The sequence below is a fragment of the Gorilla gorilla genome, chromosome 7, assembly GCF_029281585.2.
Source record: "Gorilla gorilla gorilla isolate KB3781 chromosome 7, NHGRI_mGorGor1-v2.1_pri, whole genome shotgun sequence".
Taxonomy (NCBI): Eukaryota; Metazoa; Chordata; class Mammalia; order Primates; family Hominidae; genus Gorilla; species Gorilla gorilla.
The window spans coordinates 63115636-63134030 of record NC_073231.2 but is presented as its reverse complement, the minus strand read 5'-3'; the positions used below and the strand labels follow the sequence as shown (position 1 = coordinate 63134030).

Below are 18395 nucleotides of genomic sequence, written 5' to 3'. Positions count from 1 at the left end.
TTCTGCCTTTAAGAAAGTCTGGGAAATGTCCCTGTCACCTCACAGGCACCCAAGCCAACAGGGCTGCTCTTCTGCACCCCTGCTGTGCACACAGCCCCCCCACCTCCTTCACCCATATTTCCAACTACTACAGCCCCTCCACCTCATACCTACATTCCGACTACAGCCCACCCACCCCATATCTACACCCTCCCTAAAGCCCCTCCGCCCCATATTTATACCCCCCTACAGCCCTCTCACCCATATCCATGCCCTCACTACAGCGCTTCCACCCTGTATCTATACCTCCTGTGTCAGTAGAGCCTCACCACCCTGGATCTACGCCTTCACTACAGCCCCTCCACACTGCATCTGCACCCCCAGGACATCCTGTCCATTCTGTGTGTACACCTCCACTACAGCCTTTCCAACCTGTATATACACTCCCCCAAAGCCTCTCCACCCCCTATTCACAGCCCCACTACAGCTCTCCTACCCATATCTACATCCCTTATAGCCCTCCCAACCCATGTCTACACCCCCACTACAGCCCCAGAACCCCATATCTGCATCTGTACTACAACCCTTTCATCCTGCCTGTGTACCCTCACTGCAGTCTCTCCACATCAACTTGTACCCCCACTACAGCCTCTCTAACTTGTGTCTATACCCCTCCTACAGCACTTAACCCTGTTTCTATACCCTGACTACACGCTCTTAACCTCATATCCACACCCCCCCCCATAGCCATTCCAATCCATATATACACCCCCACTACAGCCCTTCCACATAGTATCTTGCAGATTTAATAAACAATTTTTTGAAAGTTTGCAGTCCCCTGCATTGTGGCAGTTGTCCTTTCAATAGCCAGCAATTGAAAAACACACAATGACAAAAATGAAAACAAACCCTGATTTAGGTTCATTAATACTTTCAAACAGAAACGGCATGCCCTACATACATTTGAGCAATTTCGAAGACATTTGTTTCTAAACCTTGCAAGCATGCTTGTGTGCAGATGGATGCTTGGAATAGCACCATGCCTTTCCACCCCCAGGGATCCGGGGAACCAGGGATCCAAGGCCTGGGTTAAGGAGTCACTGCTCCCTGCTACCAATGCTATACCCTCAGGTCTCCGTGGGCTGCCAGTGGCTGTCACACACCACACCGCATTCTAAGAAAGGCATTTGTGTCTCCTGCCCAGGCTGGAGTTACAAGAGCTTGCTGCCCTGTACAGCACCAGGAGGCACACAGTATTCATTTCTCTGAGATCTCCCTCTCATGTCCAAGGCCTTGCTATTCTATATTTGCCCACTATGGATTTTCCCAATTTATCTGACCTCTAGAAGTCAGTGGACCATGGGGGTTACAATGGCATAGCATTGCCCCAACCCCCAAAAGAAATAGTGTCTAAGTCCAATGTAAACCTATTAATTACATGGCTGTGCTACAATCAAAACATAGATCTCTGACGTCAGCCTTATTGTTCTTCATTGTGTTGATCAAGGTAAGCATGTGCTTTCATCTTTAGTTAAGAGATTCATGAGTATAGGACACAGCTTAGTGTTTAAGTCTTTTGAGTCTTAGACAAGGTATTTCCAATTATAAATGAAGCCGTACTAAAACATAAATGGCAGAGGTTTCTGGGTATCCTGGGTGTCCAAAGTGACTGTCAGCAAGTTTATTCATGTTCTGTCTCTCTCTTCCTATAGAAGTGCCCTAGCCCTCAAGTCCTCCTCACTCGAAGCCTATGGACTCCTAATTTGCACACAAGTCTAACAAGCCACATCATCTTGTTTTTCAGGTCATAGCACTGTGAAACAGGAGACATGAGAGGCAAGCATTGATAGCAGTAAAAAGGGCAACCATTAGGAAAGAGTCAGAATATTAACAAACAAATGTCAGAAATGGAAGTCAAATAGTCCAGGACTAATCTAAGGGCAGATATTACCATATACAATAAGCCATTGGGATGTCTCTAGATTTCAGCATAGTTCATTAGTTTATGCCCAAAACAGTGACTTAAATCTTCCTCCCAAAAAGATGAACTTGTGATTATTGTTCAATATAAAATGTAATACATTAAAAAATATGAGACTTTTTTTTGAGACAGAGTCCCACTCTGTCGCCAAGGCTGGAGTGCAATGGTGAGATCTCGGCTTACTGCAACTTCCCCCTCCTGGGTTCAAGCAATTCTCCTGTCTCAGCCTCCCAAGTAGCTGGGATTACAGGTGCCCACCACCACGCCCGGCTAATTTTTTGTATTTTTAGTAGAGATGGGGTTTCACCATGTTGGCCAGGCTGGTCTCAAACTCCTGACCTCAGATGATCCACCTGCCTCGGCCTCCCAAAGTGCTGGGATTACAGCCGTGAGTCCCCGTGCCTGGCTCGGTGCAGCTGCCAGTATGGGGCTGAATGGCCTTTTATTAAAAATATAAGACATTTTTAATAAAAGAAGTTAAAAAGTCTGTGGAAGTATTGAGGGTGAGAATCTCTGCTAGCTGGATCTCTATATTAAGTGATGAGATAAGCTTTATTAAAAATGAGAATCAGTTCATACTTAACCTAAGCCTGACAGTGCTGGGCAGAGAGTCCTGCTGTACCACTACCAATGGAGCCAGGCAAGGATGCCTCTCTGCTAGACACAGCACATATGGACAAAGCCACAAGCTATGGCTCATCCCAATAGAATCTTACTAGTTCCCTGGTAAGGTTAGCTATAATGTCTTCTAACTCACATCATTTGTATTAAAAAAAGAAAGAAACAGATGATGACTGATACACATGTTGGTTGGTAGAGCTTTCAGGTTCCTCTTTCCATGTAGTTGAGGAAATTCCTCAGCCCATTGTCACCTCGGATCTCATGCTGCAACTCCATCCTTAGCTCAACACCCACTGGCCCCTGCTTTCAAACGGTTGCTGGTCTTCAGGTAGAGCAGGTTCTGCAGATCAAAGGACATTTTTCACTAAAAATCTCTGACATCAGAGACAGAGACTACATATCTATAATGAACCTTTCCGAAACCTGTCCATTAGAAAGCCACTTCTCAGTACAGAGGTGGCCCTTGGAGTCTTTCCAGGATTTTCACATCCATCTGCGAAGAGGAAAAGAACTCCTGAAACTGGGCTGACTTCATAACCAGTTTAATTTCACACATCTCACCTTTCTGGAGCTGCCTTGTTTTTCCCTTCTTGCATCACTGCAGAGAAAATTCATGGACTTCCTAAAGGTGAGACTCTGACCCATTAGTAAGAAAGTCTTGCTTTATATTAAGTTGGCTTTCTCTGGAGATCTCCTAACTGCTTTATAAACATTCTTTCACACCTCCAAGCAGGTAGGTGGTAACTCATATTCAATTGTTACTTTAGTTTCAGTGATCCCCAGGATCACTGATCCCCTGACCAGATGCCATGGAGGCTGCTAAGTCAGGTAGCTGGCTGGGCTGTGGAACAATGGGCAAAACCACAGCTCAGCCCCATTGTCTTTGGCTGCAGATTACCCAGCAACAGGGCCGCTCTCCAGATGCAGGTCAAGGAGCAGTGGACCCTGAGGCCTGGCAGCAGGCACACTTAGCTACCTGGAGGCCTTCTGAGGGAAGCCCCATATCCGGAGCCAGTACCTGAGCTACAGCCGCTACGTGCAGGTTGCGCACTGATAGAAGTGGCCCTGCAGCCTCCAACTTCCCGCTTCCCCTCTGGGCCCCAGCAGCGCAGACTCCCATGTCAGATGCCACTGCTGCGCCTAAGTCAGGTGGTCCGCCTTGCAGCAGCACGAGGGCGGGAAAAGGCCACTCAGCCTCATACTGGCAGCTGCACAGTGCCCAGAACCCGCCACTTCGTGCCAAGGAAGAGCACACCCTAGAATGGGAGGTTGGGCACACCCTAGAATGGGAGGAGCAGCAGAGCCTAGAATGGGAGGCTGGTGTCCTCGGGGACCCTAAGGCTGTCTGGGACCAGCCCTGCCAGCCTCCACCAAGGACTCTGCTGCAGCTGTCACCTGAACATAGGGCTCGGTAGCAGAGATGGCAACCCCCAACACTGCCCGTGCCACCAGCAGTGAAAAATACAAGGCCAGAGGCTACCACGCCTTTAATTCAGGCGGTTGGCAGGACAGCTGCAAGAAGGGAACCGGCAGCTGCAGGAAGAGAACCTGGCGGCCACACAGTTTCCAGCGCACACGACCCGGGGCTCAGGGCGCGGGAGAAAGAGGAGCTGACCGTAGGGTGGGAGGGAGGTGCACTCGGCGACCCTCAGGCTTTCTGGGACCAGGCCTCCCAGCCTCCGCCTGGGCTCAGCGGCAGCTGCCACCTTCACATGGCGCGAGGCAGCACAGATGGCAATCCAATACCCTGCCCGCACCACCAGCCCTGGACCCCAGGGAGAGACACTGCCACTTCAACTAATTCAGGCGGTCCGTGCCGCAGCTGCCGGAGGATGGGAACCGGTGCTCAGCCCCATCCCAGTGGCTGCACAGTGCCCAGGACCCATGACGCCGAGCTCTCGGAGCTGGCCAAGATTCCATATCGGACCCTATGGTGAAAGGGCCATGCAGTCGGTGACATTCAGGACGTCTGGGACCAGCCCAGTCGATCTCCCCCATGGGCTCAGTTGCAGCTGCCACCTGCACAAGGCACCCTGAAGCAGCGGTGGCAATCGCTGCCCTGCCCACTGCCACCACCAATGAGGATCCCAGGGTCGGCCGCATAATTCACCCGGTGGGCCCTGCAGCTTCAGGAGAGTGAGAAATGTCCACTCAGCCCCATCCCGGTTGCTGCATATTGCCCAGCTCCCAGGACCTCACACTCTGTGCGTGGGACAAAAAAGAGTGGAACCTGGGGTTGGAGGGATGTACACTAAGCGACCCTCAGCTGTGTGGGACCAGCCCTGCCAACTTCCATCGTGGGCTCAGCTGCAGCTGCCACCTGCACACGGTGCGGGGAAGCAGCGATGGCAACCTTTCACCGTGCCCGCGCCACCAGCAGCGTGAAACCCAGGGCCAGACGTCACCAGGAGCCTAATTCAGGCGATTGGCCCGGCAGCTACAGGGCGGGAACTCGCTGCTCAGCCATCGGATTTAGGCTGCTGCACAGTCCCCAGCACTGGCGACCTCGTTCTCTGGGCGCAGGGCAAGGAAGAGAGGACCCCAGTTGGGAGGGTGGTGCACTCGGAGACCTGAAGGCCCTCTGGGACCAGCCTTGCCAGCCTCCGCCTTGGGTTCAGCTGCAGCTGTCATCTGCATATGGCGCGCGGCAGCAGGGGTGGCAACTCTCAACGCTGCCCGAGCCACCAGCAGCGCGGACCCCTGGCCAGATGCCCCAGCAGCGCCTAATTCGGGCGGCCGGCCATTCAGCTGCAGGAGGGGGGAACCAGTGGCTCAGCCTCATGTAGGCGGCTGCACAGTGCCCAGCACTCAAGACCTCGCGCTCAAAAGAGGGCAAGGGAGGAGCAGCTGCAGGGGGCAGCGTCGTTAGGCGGGCCCTGAGACAGCTGGGACCGCGCGCTCGGCTCTAGGGAGCTCGGCCAGTCCACAGGCGTCTCAGCAGCAGCTGCCACCTGCATGCGGTGCCGGCGAGTGCTCGGCTCAGGGCGGTTTCTGGCCACACGCAGTTTCTGGCCAAGCGCAAGGTGGTTGCCTTTTGAGATCCCATGGGCGCTGGGGCCCAACTGCTCTGCTCCGTATATTATTTATTCTCCGAGAGGTTGGAGACGTCCCTGTCCGAGAAGTTGGAGGGTCCCTGTCTGAGGTCTGGGCCAGACTGCCTTGCTTTCTGGTGCTGGGCCGGATTGGGGCCGGGTGGGGGCTGGGCTGGGGGAAGGGCGAGGGCGAGTTGTGGCGTCTCTGAAGCCAATAGCTGGGCCATGAAGATGATCTTGGCTGTGGAGAGCCAGAAGGGCCAGGTGCGCCTGAGCTCCTGGAGTAACTGCATCTTCTCTGACCCCTGGTACCAGACCCCGGATGAGGATGTCGGGATGATACACAAAGCTGCGTCCAGGGGAACGCGTGGGAGCTGCAGCGGAGGCTCCCGCTGAAGAGAATAGACCAGTCTGAAATCTACAAGAACAGGTGTCGGGAACTGCGGGCTGCGGGCTGGGGGTTGAGGGAGAAGGTGGGCAGGTGGGGAGAAGCACCTCCTTCAGAGTTGGGGGCTTGGGGAGTGGGGGCCAGGGGAGGCGTGGAAAGAATAGTGTGTGCGGGGTGGGACGTCCTCGTCCCCAGGGCGCTGGGCTTTCTTCCTAGGAGGACTCCGCAGCGCCTGGGATGTGGACGCCTTGGGGGTGGAGGGCCCAGGCCATCTTTATGAGCAGCAAAATAAACCCAAAACTTTAGCTGGTTCCTCCACCCGCAGTTCCTCTTACAGAGCACTTTAGAGAGAACTTTAAAGTGATTTAACAAAATTAAGTATATATTGTTTTATTTTTAATGCACACATTTTAAAAGATAATGTTAGGTACATTATAGAAAGGTACATAATGAAAGAAATAATTCCCATAATATATCACCTTCTGGGCTAAGAATTTTTTGGCTAAAATCCAATATTTTATATCAATGAATACCTATGTAAATATGTTCTTTGCTGAGAGACCTTAGAAGGAAACTTTGAAGTAGGAAGAAGTTTCACGTTCTTAAATAAGAAGACTCATTTTTCTCGAGGTGTGAGATCTTTATTAATTTTACACAAATCAAAGTTATCAAAGTTAATATTTTTGAATTACACATGCTGTCTTTTAATATTAAGATGGCTTAACATTTTTGTAATGGAGAAAAAAAGTCTTGCCTTTCAAAATGTGCTATTAATTTGCATAAATAGTTTGCTAACAGCTGAAAAGATAGATAAATGAATGCAAGAGAATAGAAAATCCAGGAACACCCAAATATATGTAAGAATGTATAACAGGGTAATGGTGAGACTTTATACTAGTAAGAAAAGTGAAATGCCTGCTTTTTCGAAGAAACTAGCTAGATTTTTATGTCACAAAAATAAGTTTCTCATTGAATATAGATTATTTTAAATATGCAAAATGAGAAAAATACCAGAAGAAAACGCAAATGCCTATTTATACAAATACATTTTTGTGTTGACAAAGACCTTCCTAGGAACCTCTCAAGCAAGCATTCTGAAAGTTTATTTAGCAAAATTAAAATTAAATCACACTGCATATGAGAAAAAGATAAAATAAAAGACATCATACTTATATAATATTTACCACGTGTTTTTGTGTGTGTACATATAAAAAATGGCTATTCATTTTACAGAGAATTCTTCCAAATCAACATGAAAATACCTCTAAAACTGGGCAAAGTACTTTTTCCAGCTCTGCAAGTCACCTATGCACATAGGAAAAAATACTTAATGTGTCTGATAAGAGAAGGAATTTAATTTAAAAAAGGAATGAAATGCCGTTTTCTATCCTAAGTTTGTGAGGATGAGGAGCAGTGATATTTACAATTCTGCTTAAAGTTAAGTTGCTGATGACTTTTCAAAAAGACAATTTGGTGGTAAGTACCATGTTTAAACTATGCGTATGCCCTTTCTTGATCAATTCCATTATAGTAAAATACATTTAGGAAACAACGAGAGATACATGCAATTTGTTTTTCTCAGCAGTGCTTAAAATATGATTGTATTAAAGAGAATCCATATAACAAATTTCATAAATAAATTTCAGTGAATATATAGTATGGGATAATATGAGACCACTGAAAGTAATATCTACAAAAGTATGTTGACATATGAAAATGTATTTTGGTGTATCAGGTGAAGATAACATTCAGTTTGATTACACATACAAACTGACTATGTTCTTGCTTTATCTGAAAATATGTACCAAATGTGATAAAATTTGTTATTTTGGGACAATTGTATTATAATGAACTGTTTTTCCTTTTTAAGATTTGTGATTTCTTCACTGAGCAGGGGCTTGGGGATCTGTGGTATATAGCATATAGCATAATTATTACTAATGAAATAATCCTTAGGAAGAGCAGAAATATGAATTTTGCAGATAAAAGTAATTTCTCACTTTCTATTTTTAAATTTTTATTTCTATGGATTAGTATAGTCTGTGAACTTTCAGTGTCTTCAGAAGTGAAGATAAACTTTATCTGTGATAGTGGTTTTATATATGTACATATTTTATTAAACATATTTTTATTATGTATAGATTTATTACATATATGCCAATAATTATATATTAATCATTTTAGTTTAGTGTTAATATTATGAAAATAAAAATAGTGAATGTAAGTAACTATTACCATTGCAAAAATACCACTTTATTTGTAGCTGTTTTAAAAATATTAAACTTCCTAACTGTATTTATTCATTTTTAAAATCTATTTATTCATCAAATACAAGCTGAATACCTGTTATGTAAAAGACACATTATACTAACTATCAAGACCCTTCCATTCTTAAAAATTTCATGTGTATCTGCCCAGCCTGAGCAAGCTGAGAGATTTAAAATTAGAGAATCAGGACTGAATCTCAACTGAAGCTTGTCCTCTCATCTTTCAAAAAAAAAAAAATTTCTGATGTGGGAAAGTAGTGCAAGATAACATCAGCAGCCACTTTGAAAATGTATAGGTCTTAAACAGTGATATTAATTATCATAAATACTTACCCTACATGCATTTTATATATGTAAATACTAATTGACATACATGCATACATTTAGATTCTGTAAATCTAAATATTTAATTAAATGAGCCATATTTATTTATTTGAATCCTGTCTTCTATTAGGCTTAAAGTTTTTAAAAATGAAGGAATTGCTTTGTTTTAAAAATTTGCTTTTATTTCAGCGCTCCTTTTCCGTAGTACATTTAAGTGCTTAAAATTGATTTAAATGTTAATCATACGACTAGGACTTCCATTGTCCTGTTGTATATACCGTATTCCACTTGATGTAGCCACCATGGATTGTGTGATGCTGCCTTATTTTATGTATCAATAAAATAATGTTTAAAATGCTGAAAAATATAGTTGTAATAAATAATGAATTATAAGTAGCATTTCAATGTCAGAGATGTTGAAATATGAGAAAATGAGAATCTTAGAATCATTGAAATACAGTCTTATCTCGAACCTTTAAATCATAGCACAAAGGAAGTATAATGGTACCATTTTACCTAATTAAAATGTTGTCTTTATTAAGTAGTAGTAATAATTATAATATCTAGCAAGCGAAAGATCTTAAAATAGTATTCAAGTTCAAGGTCAACTAAACCGAGAGGCCAAGCTCTTTCTATCCAAATAGTTCACTCTTTCATTGATGCAGTGAATAATAAGAGCTAATAAATGTTGTCCCTTTTCAGGAGGAAATTAATATTTGTTTTGAAAGCAGAGGAATAGCATGCTATTTATTGTTTACAATTACGTGAATCATTGTATGTTTTGAGATAGTGGACTAAACTTCTCTCAATGTCTTCTCAATTTCGTAGGATGGCTCCACATTTGGCCTGTGCCAATGGCTGCCCAGAAGTGGTAACTTTTCTGGTGCACAGAAAATGCCAGCTTAACATCTGTGACAGTGAAAACAAGACACCTCTAACGAAGGTATATAGTAGCCAGTTCTTTCAGCATGAGATGGATTTGGCTTAAATACATAAATACAAAAAAAAAAAAAAATGAATTTGTCTCATTGAAATATAACTAGTTTGTGAAACCTGTGGAATACTTATTTTAATTTCCTACAATTTACAATTTATTTCTTGTTCTAATACTGACAGGCTATAACATGCCAAGAAGATGTGAAACTATTCTGCTAGACCTTGGTGCTGATCCAAATATTACAGATGTCTATGGCAGCACTGCTCTCCATATGCTGTCTATAATGAGAATATGTCAATGGTAGCAAAACTGTTTTCACACAAGACAAACGTCGAAGTGAAAAACAATGTAGAGCAACCAACGTTATTTTCAAAATATTTGAAATCCACTTGTTTTAACATTGACATATGTAAGGGTCAGTTTTTCCTATTTGGAAGCTTAAGCAATCCCTGAATAAAAATAATTTGAAATAACAGTCTAAGATTTTACCTTAAATACTAATATCTTTAAAAAAGTATTAGAGAGTATGGCTTTCTTTTATGCATTTATGGTACATATTTGAATTTGTTATAGGTAAAACTTTTGTTTTCAATTTTTTTTTTGACTGAAGTATTCTTTTTCTTTCTAACTAGTGTACAACAACACAGGAAAGCAAAGTTGGCCTGCATAAATTAAGCCAACGTGTAAAATTTAGGAGACCTGCAAAAATCTGTATTTCAGGCTCCTCTTAAATAGTGAAATCTGGTTTCCCTTGAGCCCATATTACTGTTTGGTGTGCTATGAAGAGGCTGTAGCTTCACGCAAAGTCTGTGGTCTCCAGTTTGCCGCTGTGCCCACCTAGGGACTTACTCAGGTCATACCCTTTGCCTCTGTAAATATTTTAGTTAACAACTCCTGTCATATAGTATATTTTGGTAAAGATTTCAAGGTTTTCAAGACAGTTGATAGTTATTTATAATATATAGCCTATATTTTGTATTAATTCCTTAATAATGGGTTTGACTTTTAGAATTTAGAAGTTGTTTTTTAAATAATGATTTTTCTTTATATATACCATAAATAATAATCACATTGGAATGCCTATATGCCTTTTTAGGTTAATTATGGTTATATTTGGATAGGTTATGCATATTGCAGAACACATTTTATCTTTCTCCTCAGCATTGTCTCTGAAAATGGAAGTGATTTAGTGGCTTTTATTACGCTAAAATAACCCATATAGTTCAGCTAGAAATTGTATTGATAAGCCATTGCATTTGTTATTTCTGATATTTTGCCAAAAATAAAAAATAATTTTAAGTAGCAATGAAAAATGGAAACCAGAATAAAAATGGATTAATGCATTTTAAGAAGTAGATTTGCATTAGGGTCCTAGGATTATAAATATCATTATAATTGAGAATAAAATTTCATACTGAACTTTGTAACAGCTAAAATTCTGTGATCCTGTAATAGGAGAAACCCAATGGACCATTTAATAATAAGCAATCAAAATTCATTTGAAGCCTATCTCTTTTAATTTAGAGCCCATTTCCTTAGTGACCTACTTGGAGCAGGAGTGCCTGACTTTGGCAGCTGGGATCCTGGGCCCATTGATAGAAAATAATCAAGTGAGTTTCTATCACTTGGAGGAAACCTCTACCTTTATTGGAAAGCTTTAAAAACTGTAATCCTGAAATTTTAATTCCTCAAATGTTAATATTGCCACAAAACCTATTGTCAAATAAGGATTAGGCAAAGTTCAAGACATTTCTTGAATACTGGACATATAATTCACAGTTTTATAATATTTCTCAAACATAGATGATCATAGGATCTTCCTATTCAGGTACAGTCTTTAAATTCTGGCAAAGTAAATATTCTTTGGAATATAGTTTAAGAAGTACTACTCTAGAGGTAATAATTTAGATCATTAATTTAATAAAAATACTTAAAGTATTTACTACTATGTCATAGGGTTTGAGGATAAACAGATAAAAGATACAGCAGCTGCCCTCAAGAATCTGTTGGTTTAGATAGAAATCAATAAAATTATTACAATATACCACGTGAAATGCTGTGCTAGAAACAAAGATTATTGAAACCAGTGACTGTTTCAAATCATTTTTGGAGCTGACCAGAGTTAATGTGAGTCAGAGGCTGGATGTTTTCAAGTGGAGGAGGAGTGCATGGGAAAGCACAGAGGAGTGAGAAGGAAGGGACAGATTTTATTTGCTTTCTATTTTATGTGTTTAAGTTCATAAGACCTTATATAAGGTATTCAGCTCAGCTGACAAATATGTAATTTTATGAATTATAAATTGTTTTTGCCGTTTTACAGGATGGCCTCATACCACTTTTACTTGCCATAACTAAAAGAAGACAGCAAATGGTATAATTTTTACTAACAAAAAATGCAAATGTAAATGCAGTTGATAAAGGTTTAGTCATTTTTTTAAAGTGAGTGTTGTTCTAGAGTCGTAACATTCAAGTTGGAAATATTAAATTAATCAGCAGATTAGCTTATATTTATTGGATTATAGTGGAAAATATCAAAACAAATCACCAGTTAGGTAGAAAAGCAATTACTTGGACTGGGCAACATAAAGAACATATGTATATGATAGGATTTATATTCTCTTATTATATTGGCTGATGTTATTTGCAATCTGATGTTTTTGGTCACATTATCTTCTATTAGTAAAGGGTTTTGTATTAGTTTTATAAAATATGAACTTTAACTTTCAGTTTGCTTATTGATTCAATATTGAATTATTAAGTATTTTATAGTGTTTCTCTACCTTCTGCTTTTTATAGACTTTTTCTATAAAATGTAACATGAATCATAAACAGGAATTGAAAATTATTTTGTGTTTTGGATGACTGTTTGCTTTAAGGTGATTTATTTGAAAAATATTAATGTTAGGTTATCCCTAAGTGACTATTAATTGTTACCACCACTGTGAATTCACCATTTTATTTCTTTTTAATTTATGGTGTATTTTAATTTTTTAATTTGTAATCGGTATGTGTAGAGGGAAGAAAGATATGTTTAATTAAATTAACTTTTTATTTAATGAAGGTAAGCTGTAGGTGAGTGATAGAAAAGAGGCCTTAGATTCACAAAAGACAGGTTTTAATTTCTAGCTTCTTCACTTGTTAGGGGTGACCTTGCAAACATTACTTAGTACCAAGTATGCTTTCCTATATGAAAATGAGGATAATAATATTTCTTTCAGGGGTGATTGTGTGGAGATTAGATTATGTGTATACAGCATTTAATTCAGTTCTTCACACATGCTTATCAGTATCATTAACTGAACAACTACTACTAATATAATTATTCTTTACACTATTGTTTTCAGCCTGCAGATTGCTCTTATTTATCTGACTCCTAACGATTTTGAATTACAATATATCAGACTAGAGAAGAAATGGATAATTCTTCACTTAAATCTTTGCCTCCTTTAGATGAGTGACCTGAGCATAGTCTTTTGCCCATCAAAGGACTTTATGTTAACCACTTCTACTATGCCATACCCCAGTGGGACATGAATTTTTTTTTGTCCCTTCCTTCAAGCCTTTGTGGTTATTTACAAAGATGAACACTTGAGCACCCAGGATGCTTATGTTTGTTAGTTCATGTAAATGTTTAATTCTACACTGACAGGCACATATTAAGTTTGTAAAGTTTCTAAGAATGAAGTTCTCTCTCTGTTTAGCACAGCCCTCATGCTTGCAGTATGTCATGGATCATCAGGGATAGCATTCTTCTTCAGAAAAATATTGACATATTTACTCAAGATATGTGTGGAATGACTGCAGAAGATTATGCTGTTGTTAATATTTTTAATTTACGTTTGTACATGTAAAGTCTAGGTGAGATTTCACAGCTTGGCTCAAGTAGTTTTTGAAGGGCAGTGAGTTAATTCACTTCATCAGCCAGAAATCAGGCAAAAAGCTGGACGAGTTAAAAGGAGCAGCGGGTCCAGGATTCTTTGTTTTAGGGCTTTTAACACATTTATCCCTACAGATACCAATGCTGTCTAGTTGATCCCAAGTATAATCCCAATGCATGGGGTAAACATAATGTCACATTTTTAATTTTTTAAATTAGTAATTTGGGTCTTAAAACGTCCACTTTAGCAAAAAATTTAGTACTGCCTCTGGGCGCTATCCTCTATACCCTCCTCCTTGAATTTTTAAAGGAACTTAAGGGGTTCCCTAAGTCCAAGGGAGACAGTCTTCTTTTACAGTCAGGATGAGGGGGGAGAAAAGACCCTTCTAATCATTGTGTTGTTCCCTCTGATTCTGTTGCTGCATCGTTGCCATTGAAACTGCTTCTTCAGTCTGTTAACAATTGACCTTTGCTACCAGGATGACCTCACTTATCTGGATCCCTCAGTCTTCCTGGTGATTCACATATAGACTTCAAAGTTATTACTTTTTGTTTTAGTTCACATAGATATTCTCAGCCATTATTTCCAAAGTGCCTGTATGCCTGCTCTGACAGTTGGGCCTCCTAGCTTTAGCCACACTCATAGTGACCCTTCTTCTCACACTCAAAACCTGATATGAAACCCACGTCTTAGCTTGGACTTGTCCTGGACCTTCAAGGTAAATTATCCTCTGAATCCCTTGGAATAGTTTGAAACTGTGAGGTCTAAATAATGTTACAGGAAGAAATCAGAGATTCCTTTCTTCTTTGCTACCAGATCTATGCCCTTGGCCCCTTTAGATTCTGTGTGGCACCATTTTGTAGGTAGTGGAGGGTCCCATATTATTCTGGAAGGACCCATATTCTGCTTCCCCAGAGTAGTGGTTCTTCCCTCAAGTGATCTGTTTTCCGTAAAAGTAAAAATCTCCCAAACTACTTGCGTCTCTATCTTGAGTTTTTAAAATATTTTAAAATTCTACCTCACAATGAAGCCATTCAAAAGAATTCATGAAATCTCAAGTAAGTTAGATTTAACAGAGCTAAGCCTCATCCATGACTCATCAGTATCCATGTATGAAAGTAGAAGTTTGTGGCTGGGCACAGTGGCTCACGCCTGTAATCCCAGGAATTTGGGAGGCCGAGGTGGGTGGATCACGAGGTCAGGAGTTCAAGACCAGCTTGGCCAACATGGCGAAACACTGTCTGTACTAAAAATACAAAAATTAGCCAAGCATGGTGGTGGGCACCTGTAATCCCAGCTACTCGGGAAGCTGAGGCAGGAGATTCACTTGAACCCGGGAGGTGGAGGTTGCAGTGAGCTGAGATTGTGCCATTGTACTCCAGCCTGGGCAATAAGAGCATGACTCCTTCTAAAAAAAAAAAATAGATGGAAGCACATCCACTAAAATTGAAACAATATAGAGAAGATCAGCATGATCCCTGCACATGGGTGACACACAAATCTGTGAGGTGTTCTATATTTCTTGCAGTCCCCAAAAGGACATTGGACTACTATCTTACTAGCTCCAAGGAAATGGTGTGAGTCAATGAAAAATGGTGACACCCAATATTGAAATTGTGATTTTCACACAAAAATATTTATGTAAGGTGATCTATGGAATGAGATTGTGCCAGGAAACACATGGGATGTTCTGTGCAATATATTGCTAGTAGGCATCTAGGAAATGAGAAAATATCAGCTTGCATCCCCTTCATGGAACTTAAAAAAAATAAAGGTAAGCTTTTGTCTTCCACAGCAGTTGGAGATGAACATGGGGAGTAAGCATTATTTCAACAAAGATTTGTTGGTTCAGAGTTTGGGAAGGTTGGTAAAGAATATTAGGAGTCCAAGCCAGGTCTTGACATCCAATAGTTTTCTGCCCTGGGTGTGATTGATGAACTCAGCAACAGGAGATAATCATGTCATCTGATTTGATGAATTAACATTTTTATAAATAATTTTTATTACAAATTATGAAATAGATGCCCTGAATTACAAGCCACAAAGAATAGAACATCTAATAATCAAGAGTAGGACTTAATAACAGTTTCTGAAAACTGCAATATTTGAATACCAGAACCTATGAAGACACACACTTTTTTAAAAATTTATTTTTAATTTGTAGAGATAGGGTCTCCCTATGTTGCCCAGGCTGGTCTTGAACTCCTGGGCTCAAGCAGTCCTCCTGTCTCAGCCTCCCAAAGTGCTGGCATCACAGGCATGAGCCTCTGCATCTGACAAACACATTGGGTTTTATTTGGGATTTTAAAATAGTTTCAGCAGTAAGTTTCAAGAATAAATTATTCCATTGCTTCACTACTTCTCTGAGCGTTTTTTCAAATGCTGTCTTGTGAAGTCTTTATAATAACCTAGTTAAATAAGGCACTACAAGTTTCACTTTTAGAGGAAGACACTGAGACTAAGAGAAGCAACTTGATCAAGAACAAATTGGTTGCAGAGCTAAGATTTATTCTGAGTTGAGGACATTTTCCGTTATGTCATCCTAACTCTAGTTCATTTACTGAGCTATATTGCCCTCAATTCATGAGTATTTCACCTCACTTTCTTCTTTAACTAAAAGATTAAGAAGTTCACAGAGCTCACAAATTTGAAGCCTATGAAATGAGTAAAGTTCTCAGATTAGCTCTAATATTGTCTGGAATACTCTAATAATTTAACATATTCAGTAAATTTTTTCATATCAGTGTTAAAATAGTACTTTTATTGATTGCATATTTCTTTTTTTCAGCATTTTCACTGAATTTTTTTAAATTATACTTTAAGTTTTAGGGTACATGTGCACAACGTGCAGGTTTGTTACATATGTATACATGTGCCATGTTGGTGTGCTGCACCCATTAACTCGTCATTTAACATTAGATATATCTCTTAATGCTATCCCTCCCCCCTCCCCCCACCCCACAACAGGCCCCAGTGTGTGATGTTCCCCTTCCTGTGTCCATGTGTTCTCATTGTTCAGTTCCCACCTATGAGTGACAACATGCGGTGTCTGGTTTTTTGTCCTTGTGATAGTTTGCTGAGAATGATGATTTCCAGTTTCATCCGTGTCCCTACAAAGGACATGAACTCATCCTTTTTTATGGCTGCATAGTATTCCATGGTGTATATGTGCCACATTTCCTTAATCCAGTCTATCATTGTTGGACATGTGGGTTGGTTCCAAGTCTTTGTGAATAGTGCCACAATAAACATATGTGTGCATGTGTCTTTATAACAGGATGATTTATAATCCTTTGGGTTTATACCCAGTAATGGGATGGCTGGGTCAAATGGTATTTCTAGTTCTAGATCCCTGAGGAATCGCCACACTGACTTCCACGATGGTTGAACTAGTTTGCAGTCCCACCAACAGTGTAAAAGTGTTCCTATTTCTCCACATCATCTCCAGCACCTGTTGTTTCCTGACTTTTTAATGATCGCCATTCTAACTGGTGTGAGATGGTATCTCATTGTGGTTTTGATTTGCGTTTCTCTGATGGCCAGTGATGATGAGCATTTTTTCATGTGTCTTTTGGCTGTATAAATGTCTTCTTTTGAGAGGTGTCTGTTCATATCCTTCGCCCACTTTTTGATGGGGTTATTTGTTTTTTTCTTGTAAATTTGTTTGAGTTCACTGTAGATTCTGCATATTAGCCCTTTGTCAGATGAGTAGATTGCAAAAATTTTCTCCCATTCTGTAGGCTGCCTGTTTACTCTGATGGTAGTTTCTTTTTCTGTGCAGAAGCTCTTTAGTTTAATTAGATCCCATTTGTCAATTTTGGCTTTTGTTGCCATTGCTTTTGGTGTTTTAGACATGAAGTCCTTGTCCATGCCTAAGTCCTGAATGGTATTGCCTAGGTTTTCTTCTAGGGTTTTTATTGTTTCAGGTCTAACATTTGAGCCTTTAATCCATCTTGAATTAATTTTTGTATAAGGCGTAAGGAAGGGATCCAGTTTCAGCTTTCTACATATGGCTAGCCAGTTTTCCCAGCACCATTAAATAGGGAATCCTTTCCCCATTGCTTGTTTTTCTCAGGTTTGTCAAAGATCAGATAGTTGTAGATATGTTGCATTATTTCTGAGGGCTCTGTTCTGTTCCATTGGTCTATACCTCTGTTTTGGTACCAGTACCTTGCTGTTTGGGTTACTGTAGCCTTGCAGTAGAGTTTGAAGTCAGGTAGCGTGATGCATCCAGCTTTGTTCTTTTGGCTTAGGATTGACTTGGCAATGTGGGCTCTTTTTTGGTTCCATATGAGCCTGAAAGTAGTTTTTTCCAATTCTGTGAAGAAAGTCATTGGTAGCTTGATGGGGATGGCATTGAATCTATAAATTACCTTGGGCAGTATGGCCATTTTCATGATATTGATTCTTCCTACCCATGAGCATGGAATGTTCTTCCATTTGTTTGTATCCTCTTTTATTTCCTTGAGCAGTGGTTTGTAGTTCTCCTTGAAGAGGTCCTTCACATCCCTTGTAAGTTGGATTCCTAGGTATTTTATTCTCTTTGAAGCAATTGTGAATGGGAGTTCACTCATGATTTGGCTGCCTATTATTGGTGTGTAAGAATACTTGTGATTTTTGCACATTGATTTTGTATTCTGAGACTTTGCTGAAGTTGCCTATCAGCTTAAGGAGATTTTGGGCTGAGACGATGGGGTTTTCTAGATATACTATCATGTCATCTTCAAACAGGGACAATTTGACTTCCTCTTTTCCTAATTGAATGCCCTTTATTTCCTTCTCCTGCCTGATAGCCCTGGCCAGAACTTCCAACACTATGTTGAATAGGAGTGGTGAGAGAGGGCATCCTTGTCTTGTGCCAGTTTTCAAAGGGTATGCTTCCAATTTTTGCCCATTAGGTATGATATTGGCTGTGGGTTTGTCATAAATAGCTCTTATTATTTTGAGATACATCCCATCAATACCTAATTTATTGAGAGTTTTTAGCA

The 18395-nt window shown here is 40.7% G+C and overlaps 1 long non-coding RNA gene and 1 pseudogene across 2 annotated transcripts; both read left to right on the top strand.

Annotated features, from left to right (window-relative positions):
- Positions 1-4824: 4824 nt before the first annotated feature.
- LOC101128499 (uncharacterized) lies at positions 4825-12357 on the top strand. 2 transcript variants are annotated; one of them, XR_002007040.4, is made up of 4 exons: positions 4825-6043; positions 7235-7477; positions 9421-9535; positions 9709-12357. It is a non-coding gene; the product is annotated as an uncharacterized lncRNA (long non-coding RNA). The 2 variants fall into 2 exon arrangements; XR_008667779.2 differs by having other exon boundaries at positions 5798-7477.
- A 2474-nt stretch (positions 12358-14831) lies between these two features.
- On the top strand, positions 14832-14930 carry LOC115935645 (uncharacterized; annotated as a pseudogene).
- The last annotated feature ends 3465 nt before the right edge of the window (positions 14931-18395 follow it).